General features: G+C 38.8%; 1 pseudogene; it reads right to left on the reverse strand.

Moving 5' to 3' along the window:
• LOC104965392 (opsin-5-like) overlaps positions 1–2,409 on the reverse strand; it is a 157,889-nt pseudogene extending 155,480 nt beyond the window's left edge.
• Between the last annotated feature and the right edge of the window lie 7,524 nt (positions 2,410–9,933).

Here is a 9,933-nt window from a genome sequence, read left to right on the forward strand (position 1 = left end):
AGCTTTCGATCAGCAAATCCACCAGTTAAAGGAAATACAACTAATGTGTTGTGTTATATTAGCTGTACAATTTACCACATATGGTGTTCTTAGTTTCCATACCTCCTATGTTTTACGAGCGACTTGTCAAGTCTTGGCAAACGGCATAAAACATGATTAAACATGATACTATATAAAAGCATGCTCGTATCTACAACCTATAGAAATGCAAAACGGCGTCAGTTTAGACGTAATTCTATCCTCCTGCTTACCGCATCATTTATGAGAAAACATTTCATAACATTAACACAACATATTCGAGGTGGTTTTAAATAACATATCCGTATTTATTTATTTCTCCCAGTTATGTTTTTGTGTGCACTGAGGAGTCACAAACAGGCGTTTGTTTAATCATTTTAAGATTGGCTTTAATCAATTTGTGAAAATGAATTCTTCATAGATGATAAATGAGGTAACATTTTATTGATGGTATTATTTCCACATATTTCTCTCCATTCTTCCTTCTGCCAACGGTGTCGCAGTTTCTCGTCTCTCCCATTTTTGTGCTTAGTGCGTACGCATGGGTTAGAGTTTGCGTGGAGGACCGCACATTTTCCCGTCAAGTTAGTATTTTATAGATCGCAAACATTGCGTAGAAACTGGCGTACGCCATTTTTGGAGCGTATATCCCTTTATAAATGAGGCCCCAGAGAAGCGGACTATTAGGTGTGAATGCGACCAACTAAACATCCTGTTAAAGTTGCTGAGAGAGACATTTGATTATCACTTTGTCTCGAGTCAATAACAAACACTTTCATTGAAACCTCCCCCAGCGCTGGAGTGACAGGCATGAGCTCGTTGCATGTGTGACTGGGATCCACTTTGTTGCCTGTTAATAAAGTTGTTTATATATGTTTGAAAACCACTTACACTCACACAGATGTATAAAAGTCAAAGAAGTGGTTTAACTTTGAGAAGGAAATCAAATTGTGGAATACACAAACAAGATTATTAACAAATAAATAAGAGTGCTCGTGTATAAAGAAATTATCTGGGATGTTTAAGGTCTGTTTAATCCACATATACTTAATTTTGTTGGTTTCTTTCCTTATTAGTGTATACATTTAATGAGAAATGTACAATTAATCCATGTAAAAAGCTAGAAAGAAGGCGTGACAAAACGTATTTTTATAATTTCTTATGTTTAAATTGTATACGTTGAAAACTATTGAAATGAACTAAATTAAACGTTTGACTCTTACCACTTTATCTATGAAAAGTTATAAACGTACACAAAGGTAGTTTGTTTTTGTTTCTTGATGTACAGTAAGAGGACTGTTATATCATGGATAACCCAATCCACATGACAAATTCACACACTTTTATTTAATATACTGTACTGTACACATATGTCTGTTAACCCTCAGCTCATGTGTGCGTAATGGCCCGTCCACACTACAGCTTCGACAGCTTCAAAAACGGTTTCCAACGCGTCTGCCCATTCACTTTGAATGGGGTGACGTCACGTTGCCTCGCTTTTCGCCGAACTGAATTGTGGGTAGCAGAGCGGAGCTTTCCTGGCGTTTCAGGCTGCAAAAGTTGAGCAATGTTCAACTTTTGAAGCTTCCGAAGCTTTCGGTGGAAGCGTCAGCCAATCAAATCATATGCCAGTACACGCTCTAGCCAATCAAACAGCTGCTTGTGTGTCAGGGGAGGGAGATTCATGTGATTGGTTGTTGGTCGAGCTTCAGACACGCCCGCCGGCAAGCTTTTTTTGAAGCTGTAGTGTGGACGGGCCGTAATAGAGGTTAAAGTATGTAGACTATTAAAAACGTAACAAAGCAGTCCGGTTAAGTCACAGGAAAACAATCAGCCCTCTTCCTTTGATAATTACAATTATCATATTTTCTCTAGAGCCGGGATAAAATAGCATAGAGGTCAGCCCTCGATAAAGCCATTTTGACGATTGTACACACAAAGCCGGTCAGAGCAACAATAAACAGTGAAACCAAAGTCACCGACAAATCACCGCAAGTCTGGACTTCAGTTTCAAGCTTGTTATTCTAAATTAACAGCCTGCTTATATAATAAAACTCTCATTTGGGTTAGAGTAAATTATCCTCTGAGAATAAAAGTATTTTGAGTAAGGACCACACTGAAGACAGTAAAGAGAAATTCAAATCTGCTTACCTTAAGTAGAGGGTATGCTGACTGGGGATCATTGGTGTTGAGTCTCGTCCTGAGCAAAAATGGTCAAACCTTCCACCATGTGTGGTAACACCATAACCAGAACAGTTGAACACAGACTTGTGCGTAGCCACTGGTAAACTCTGGAGTTCGCTCGCTCTCAGGCACTCCCTCACACTCAGTCAGTGAGCTAGAGGACACTGTCAGTCAGCAGCAGCTGTGTTAAGGGAGATCCAAGAGACGACAGATAGAGACAGACGAGCGGCTGCCTTGTGCTGCTGGTCTCTCCTCCCCTCTCTCACACGCTCTACTCTTTCTCCCTCTCCTCCTCTCTCTTTCTCACTCTCTCTTCCTCTCCCTTTCCTTCTCACTCTCTGCCTGCAGCTACCACTGTCTCCCCCAGTCTCTGTTGCTCTGCTCTCCCTCTCCACTAAAATCTCTTCCCTGTACACACATGCATTCTCTCCACTACACACCCCCTTCTCTCTCTCACACACACACAAACCACTGTCAGTGTCAGCCTTTTATGTTTGTTTTTTTTCTTCACAAAGCATGCTGTCATTGTAGATAATGCCTTCCAAAGGGCTTTAATATCTCAATCAGTCTGTATTTTATGGTCTCTTTTTTCTTTTTTCCCATTTATCTCACATTTAACATCAACCCCTGGACCTACTACTACTAGTCAAGCACTCTCATGACAGTGCTTCTCCCCCGGCACACCTAAGCAAACCCTTTAATTAGGGCTGCACCGAATGGGAAATTCTTGGCCGAAACCGATACCGAAAATAGGAAACAGTTGGCCGAAAACCGAATGCCGAAAGGCCGAAAATGATTAATAGAAATATATATATATATATAATGTATACATTTTTTACCAATGTTGTTCAGCTGCCTGATTATGGAAAAATAAATGATTATGGCAAAACTTAACTTAAATAATAATCACTATTATGGGTCCATAAAACATTTATTCAGCACTTTTGAATGCATACAGTACATTAATTCCAAGTCAAGTGCATTTTCTTTTCTCTGTAGGATAACTACAACAAAGTGCATTCAGAACAAAGCCAAGGTGTTTTAAAACTGCATAAACATCTAGGCCAGTAGGCCTACAACAAAATAGTGTAAATAAAGACTGTAACAGCCAGGCCTTCAACAACAACAAATGCACCTATAAGTGCATGCATACAAATGTGCAAACTTGTGTACACATGAATGTAACTATTACAAATGAAATTACAATTGAATTTCAAGAATCTGTAAATAAGGCTGTCTGTCCTCATAAGCAAAGTAGTAAACATTGTATAAAGATACATAAAGTGAAAACTGGATACAAAATCCACAATCAATTACAAATTAAATTACAATTGGCTCCTTACAATATAACAAACATGTGTACCCGAAATTAATATAGACAAACAAATTCCACAGGTCCACTACGCTGTCCGACCTGTCTCTCAGTCTCTGTCTTGACCTGAGAGGTCGTCACTTGAAGTCGTTCCAGTTTATGAAAAAATAAGGTATGACAGTTTCTTAGTTCTTTCCATAAACCGAAAAAATGGACAATATAAGGAATTTGTTAATGACAGGAACTGTCGTCACTCAAACTCCCCAAAAAGACACGTTTCAATGAAATCTACAATGTCGTTTACTAAAACAGTCGAAAATTAAATTACATAATTCCATTCCATAAATTGTGTATCACTCGTGACGATGATATAATACTTACTACGTTTCAGGAATATAAGTAATGTGCGTATAGCTAACGTAAGATTCCAGTGAGACTAAACCTTACAAAAAATAAGACAAAACCACTGAGGGATCACTATTAACAATTCTGCACGTAAGACGTCTGATCCCTCGTTCCCCACAAGTGTAGTCGGTTCTCACGGAAACGCCATCCGTTACACGCTGATCGTTTCGAATGGGAATGTAAAAACAAAATTAAACGTTAAGTTTCCGTCAGGCACGATTCAGAATGGGTGGCAGCTTGAAGAGGTCAAAGGAAAACATAGTAGAGTAAAAGGGAACTAGCCGTGACGAGAAAGACCAGAACGAGGTGATGCTGCGGTCTCCAGCGACCAATATGGTTTTGGCTTGCCCATCTCAAATGACCGCGATAACTAAAGGTTCCATGTTACATGGTAGTCGTCACTCAAAACTAGCGTGTCCTATTTTACAATGGTTATTAACACCTGAAAGTCGAAAGTAAATTAAAACATGCTACGTACTTCATGATTTTATAGCCATGTCAACGTCCATTTACGAACCACAACTGAACACAAAAAATCCATATAAGAGAGTAGAGAGAGAGATAATAGATATTGTAATAGCCATACAGACAAAATAGAAGAGAAGTAAATAGCAATAAGTAGGCCAAGATAATAATAGATAATAGAAGACTAGATAGATAATAGATAGAAGAAGATAGAGAGAGAGAAATATCCTTGGTCGTCCATCTGTTATCCACAACGATATCGTTGCTGCAGTAAAATCAAATGCGCGCTCTACGTGTCGCGCTCCTAGCGACGTCATAAGACTACCACGTATATGCGGGTGAGAGCGATTATTTGCGAACTCAACCGAACACCAAGCATTTCCAGTTTACGATATACAGACTATCGGAAAGATGAGTTTTTTTTGTGTTGAACTGTATTATTATCTACGTGGCATTTTATAGTTACTATCTTGCTTTTTATAGCCCGCTTTTACCAAATTTTCCGGGAAGCCGAAAAGCCCGGCTTTCAAGATACGGCTTTTTTAAGTGGACTTACAGTCTCTTGTCCCAAGCAACATTCGATTGCACAACAACACTACGCATTAGTTTCGCCGCTGTCGGGCCCGCGCGCTGGTACGAGCGCCGACCAGTGTACGGTTGACAGAAAGGCGAACCTATTAAATTTTATAGCTCTTTCTCCGCGCCTTAACGCTAAACATTTTCACAAGTCGACTGAAAGAAGCTCCCCCACATTGACGGTTTGAAAGTGGGAACCTAAGAGTGGTGAACTTTAGTTTTGTGGCCTGTTATACGCCTCATGCTAGTTGTGTCGTGACTGTCGCCAACTCTACAAGTCGCGACGGAGCAAGTACACGACTACTCTTCTCCCGTCCAAACTACCGACTATTCTCTCTTACGATACACACCGTACATTTTCATTGGAGGGTGAAAAGGAATATTCACCTGTCCGACCGATAGATACAACATACAGAAGAGATATGGGTGAAAGCGACTTGTTAAAAGTAACACTCACATATAAGTGAGTTAGAGTCCAATAGAATCCCCCTTTACTGTCGTCGGTCACAAGTTAGATAACATGAAAACCATAGATTACTAGGTTACAATAAATGTAACGAGTACCCCGGTCTGGTGGAATANTAGAAGCTGCTGGGACTCCCAGCAGCTTCTACTGAAGCCTTCCGAGTAAATCGCCAGAACGCCGACACCTCTTCATCTCCACCACTCCCATGTTTTATTTTGTGTTGCCATAAGTTAGTCTCTCTGCGTTTCTGCGCTGTGCTAATGCTAATGCTAATAATGCTAGGATAATAAAATGACGGCTTCACAAAACTTTTTTTGAGTTTTACGGGGCGTGGTTTGCAATCCGCCCAGCCAATCAGAAATAGGAACCTTTTTCTCCCACGAAAGTCCCTGCTCTCTAGCAGGGATGGAAAAGGGGGTAAAAAGGTTCTCATTAACTAATTTTAGTTCCGGCCCTTTTTGGTGTGAACGCGACATTTCGGAACTATATCGGAACTAAAGTGGGAAAAGTACTGCGGTGTGAACGCGGCTATTAGTTCCAGACAGATAGTATATATTTACTAGAAATGGACATGTGTGAATTTTGTTTCACACTGACTGTTGTATCACATTTATTTGAATAATTCCTTTCTCCATAAGTGTTGGTTAGGTAACGATAATTAGTGTGAGTTCTGATATAAATAAAGTTGTATACAACAGTGGTGCGCTGATGTGTTTGTAGCATTGTGATGGTAACACAGTGTCAGCACAGTTGGCCATTTTTATATATATAATTATGAGCAGATATGCTGGTGTGGAAATGATTTATTGTGTATCCAATTATATGTGTAATGTTGTGTAAATATTGTATTTTCAATTGGTTACAATATTCTCTAAAATAGTTTTTATAACAGTACTAATTCCCTTTTCTATGTCTATGTATGCAACATTTAAACCAAAGCAAATGTCCTAATTTTTGAAAGAATACTTGGTAATTAACCCGATTCTGATAAGAGAGCAAGAAGATATAGACACAAGTTGATGGTTTTTTACATTAGTTCCAGACAGATGTTATGTATAATGCACATGTGTTGCAGCTGGATGTTATTCCACACTGACTGTGGTATTTGGATTTTGGTTTATTCTAATTGTTCCTTTTTCCATAAGTGTTATTTGGATATACTGCCCTGTTAGTTTGGAGTCAGACAGCCAGTTATATGGAGTGTTTCATCCCTTTTTTACTATATTTATTTTTGCTATGGTGTAAGTCATGTCTGCAGCATAGCATTTGAAGGAACAACATCTCTGCTCTTCTTTAAATGCCAATCTATAACCATAGATACTTTGCATGTAGGGAAGGTTAAAACAAAGCTAGTTTTGAGGTGTTGCATGTTTTTCCAGGGGCCCTATTCTGCTCATTTAATTCAGGTTCATTTTTGTATTTAGTGCCTCCACTGGGACAGGTTTCCATACTTTAATCTTTAAAAAGACAACTACATGGAAATCATTTCAGATGCACATATAAATATATGTATCTCCATGTTTGATAGCATTCTCCTCCTATTGCAGCGTCAGGTCTGTTTGCAGCGAGCACATATTGAACCTTCTTGCATGTGTTTTGCTTTTCAAGGACGTGTGCCTGCGTGCGTGCGTTCCCGTTCTCCTATCTGTCACGCTGACTCGCTCAGTGTAATCCTCTCCGGAGCTGCAGCAGAGCCTCCTCTTCCTCCTCTTCCTGAGTGCTCACTCAGGTTCAACAAGTTCATCACATCTCCTCTAAATCATCTTCTGATCACACAGAAGGTCTTACACAAATTGTTTCATATAATCCCTGACATTTACAGAGTTATTAATAATACCTATTTTAGCATATCATGTTTCTTACTTGAGTTAGATGTATTTAATATCTAATTTTAGGAAAACAGAAACCATATGCATAACATCTTAGTTGAGCTGAAATTAAGAGAAATATCTAGTCTTCTACAGAAAATCACAATGATCTGACTCAATGCACAAAAAATATTCAAATTAATTATTTTCCAAAATTCTAATTATTGTCCCGGAATAGATGTAGTGTCACTCACATACTGTAACATGCGCTCAGGAGTGTTTATATTGCCTTTCACCCCAAAATAAATCCTTTTAAAATGAAGGTACAGGTCACCTATAAACAATACATACTATGAGTAATTTTAGTACTTTAAAAAAATACAGGATTTTACTTGTAACAGAGTATTTTTAAACTTTGGATTTGCTCTTTGCATGCCGGGAGCCGTAAGAGGAGCTGGTGTTTCTGTGGTGCGTTTGAGGCCTCCGGGGGATCTGGATGCTGCGCTGGCTGCACGCTGAAAGCCTCGGCTGCTGCTTATATATATTTTTATTTTTTATTTTGGGAGAGGCGTCCTGCCAAGTGTTTATCTGAGAAAATGTTCCTGCCTCGTGGCTCCTACTCCGGCGGGACAGCAGCCAGTATTTATTTGTGAATAAAAAGGTTAAACACATGGAGATTGAAGGCAGACGGCTTCTCTAACACAGTATGTTCTCGTGAGGATTTTCGTGGCTCAATATTACTTTTAAAAATGGCTTTCTGTCCTGCAAAAACGTCCAATTATGAGCTTATTTTCAGGCTCTGACTAGGTTTATATTTGGAGAAAGCAGATGGAAAGAGCAGCAGGAGGCAGAGCTGAGCAGCACCACGCCTGAGTCTCTTACCTTTAATGACCATTATCAGCTGACGTTCAGAGGATGACATGCAGCTTTGTTGTCCATTTATACTGCATGAAGCGGAAACAGTAAACGTCCTCTTGCATTGACAGATATCCTTTTTTAAGTCTTTGGGTGCAGCAAAAATGCTGGTTTATGCTGATCTAAAGCAGTGGACACACTTTGTTGCATTGTTTTTACATCTTGGAACTTGCAAAACCACTTTTAGATGTTCGCATTTGTCACAACCTTTCAATATATAAGAAAATGCATGATTTGTATAACATTTTAATACATTTCCTGCAGTAAGAGTATTGTAGTATGTATTTTAATGACCATTTACAAGGTCTGTATGGAGCAGGTTGTACAGATCTTTAGCCTGAAAATATTTGGATATCCTCTGATCTTCTCCAATTGCACCAACATGTATGTATGTATGTATGTATGTATGTATGTATGTATGTATGTATGTATGTATATAAAGAATAGGTTAGTGTACACAATAATAGACCAAACTTCTACTAACAAAATGTAAACATAGGATACATGACACCAGTGTGCAAAGTGTTTGCCGTTTTTAAAAGAAATGTAAATGCAAAGAAGTACATATAAATATACATTTCTCTTTTAAAACATAAAAATTATATACAGGGTTTCACACACATAGACATTACTTGGGCGGGCCGCCCATGTATATTAACGTCCGCCAAAGTATATCTTGAGACCCATTTAGGTTAAATCTTTATTTATCCGTCCGCGAGTTCGATTAACTACCCCTCCTGTACCTGTTCGCTCTGCTATCGCGTGAAGGGTCTGCTTTATGCGGTCCGCAGTCACTCCGCAGTCAGGCTCCGGCGAACAGTTCATGAGCGTGCTCAACTAGCACCCACTCGCAAACCCCCCAACTAAGGGTGGGCGATATTGAAAAAGATAATATCACAATATTTTTCAAGCAGTATCACGATAGATGATATTTATCACGATATTTTTTCATGTCGGTTATTAAGGTTCTTTTTCAAGTTACTTAACAGAACAACCACCTGCAAGGTAACAAAAAATAAAATAAAAAGGAGTAACGGACCAAAATACCATTTCAAGCTGGTTTTAATTCTGCAATGAATCCCTGAATGAACAATTCAACAGGAATTTTGATATNCTTCCTCAGTGTTGGTGAAGGCCTACACCCTACACAACAAACGTTAACACTGGTTTCTTCACCAAGTAAAGTGCACTCTTTTGCTAAATAAAATAAAATATTCAAGGCACAGTTTCTCAGTATAAAAATGCACTTTCTGTTTTAGGTAGCACTAGCAGTGATGTAACATCAATAAACATGAAAAGGAGAGTAAAACATAACTAAGTAAAACATAAAACATCAATGAGGAAAAGTCAGTGCCAAACAATTAAAATGTAAACTTTAGACTTGAAGTGCAATCAAATACTTTAGCATAACTGAACATCTGTTTAAAAAGGGGAAAACAATATAAATACCTTATTGATAAAATAAAATATAAGCCAACAGAATCAACCAAGACAATAAATGAAGTGCAATACTGTCTGAATCCTGACTAGACAGCTTGGTTTTTACTAACCATTATCAGTATTTAGTTACTTCGGCATCATTTTGAAATGTGTATTACAATTTAATCATGGTAAAATAGGTTAATTTTGTCGTAGTTGGTTTCCACCACAGTATTTGCATGGATATAAGCCCCGCCCCCTCTCCAGCGCGTCCTGTTTGAGAGACATGAGTAAACACAGCTGACAGCCGCGGTGAAACTCCAACGATTAGAGCGATGAGAATATTCGCATCGCCTCCGTTGTGA

This window comes from Notothenia coriiceps, unplaced genomic scaffold (genome assembly GCF_000735185.1).
Source record: "Notothenia coriiceps isolate Sejong01 unplaced genomic scaffold, NC01 NC01_scaffold00037244, whole genome shotgun sequence".
NCBI lineage: Eukaryota > Metazoa > Chordata > Actinopteri > Perciformes > Nototheniidae > Notothenia > Notothenia coriiceps.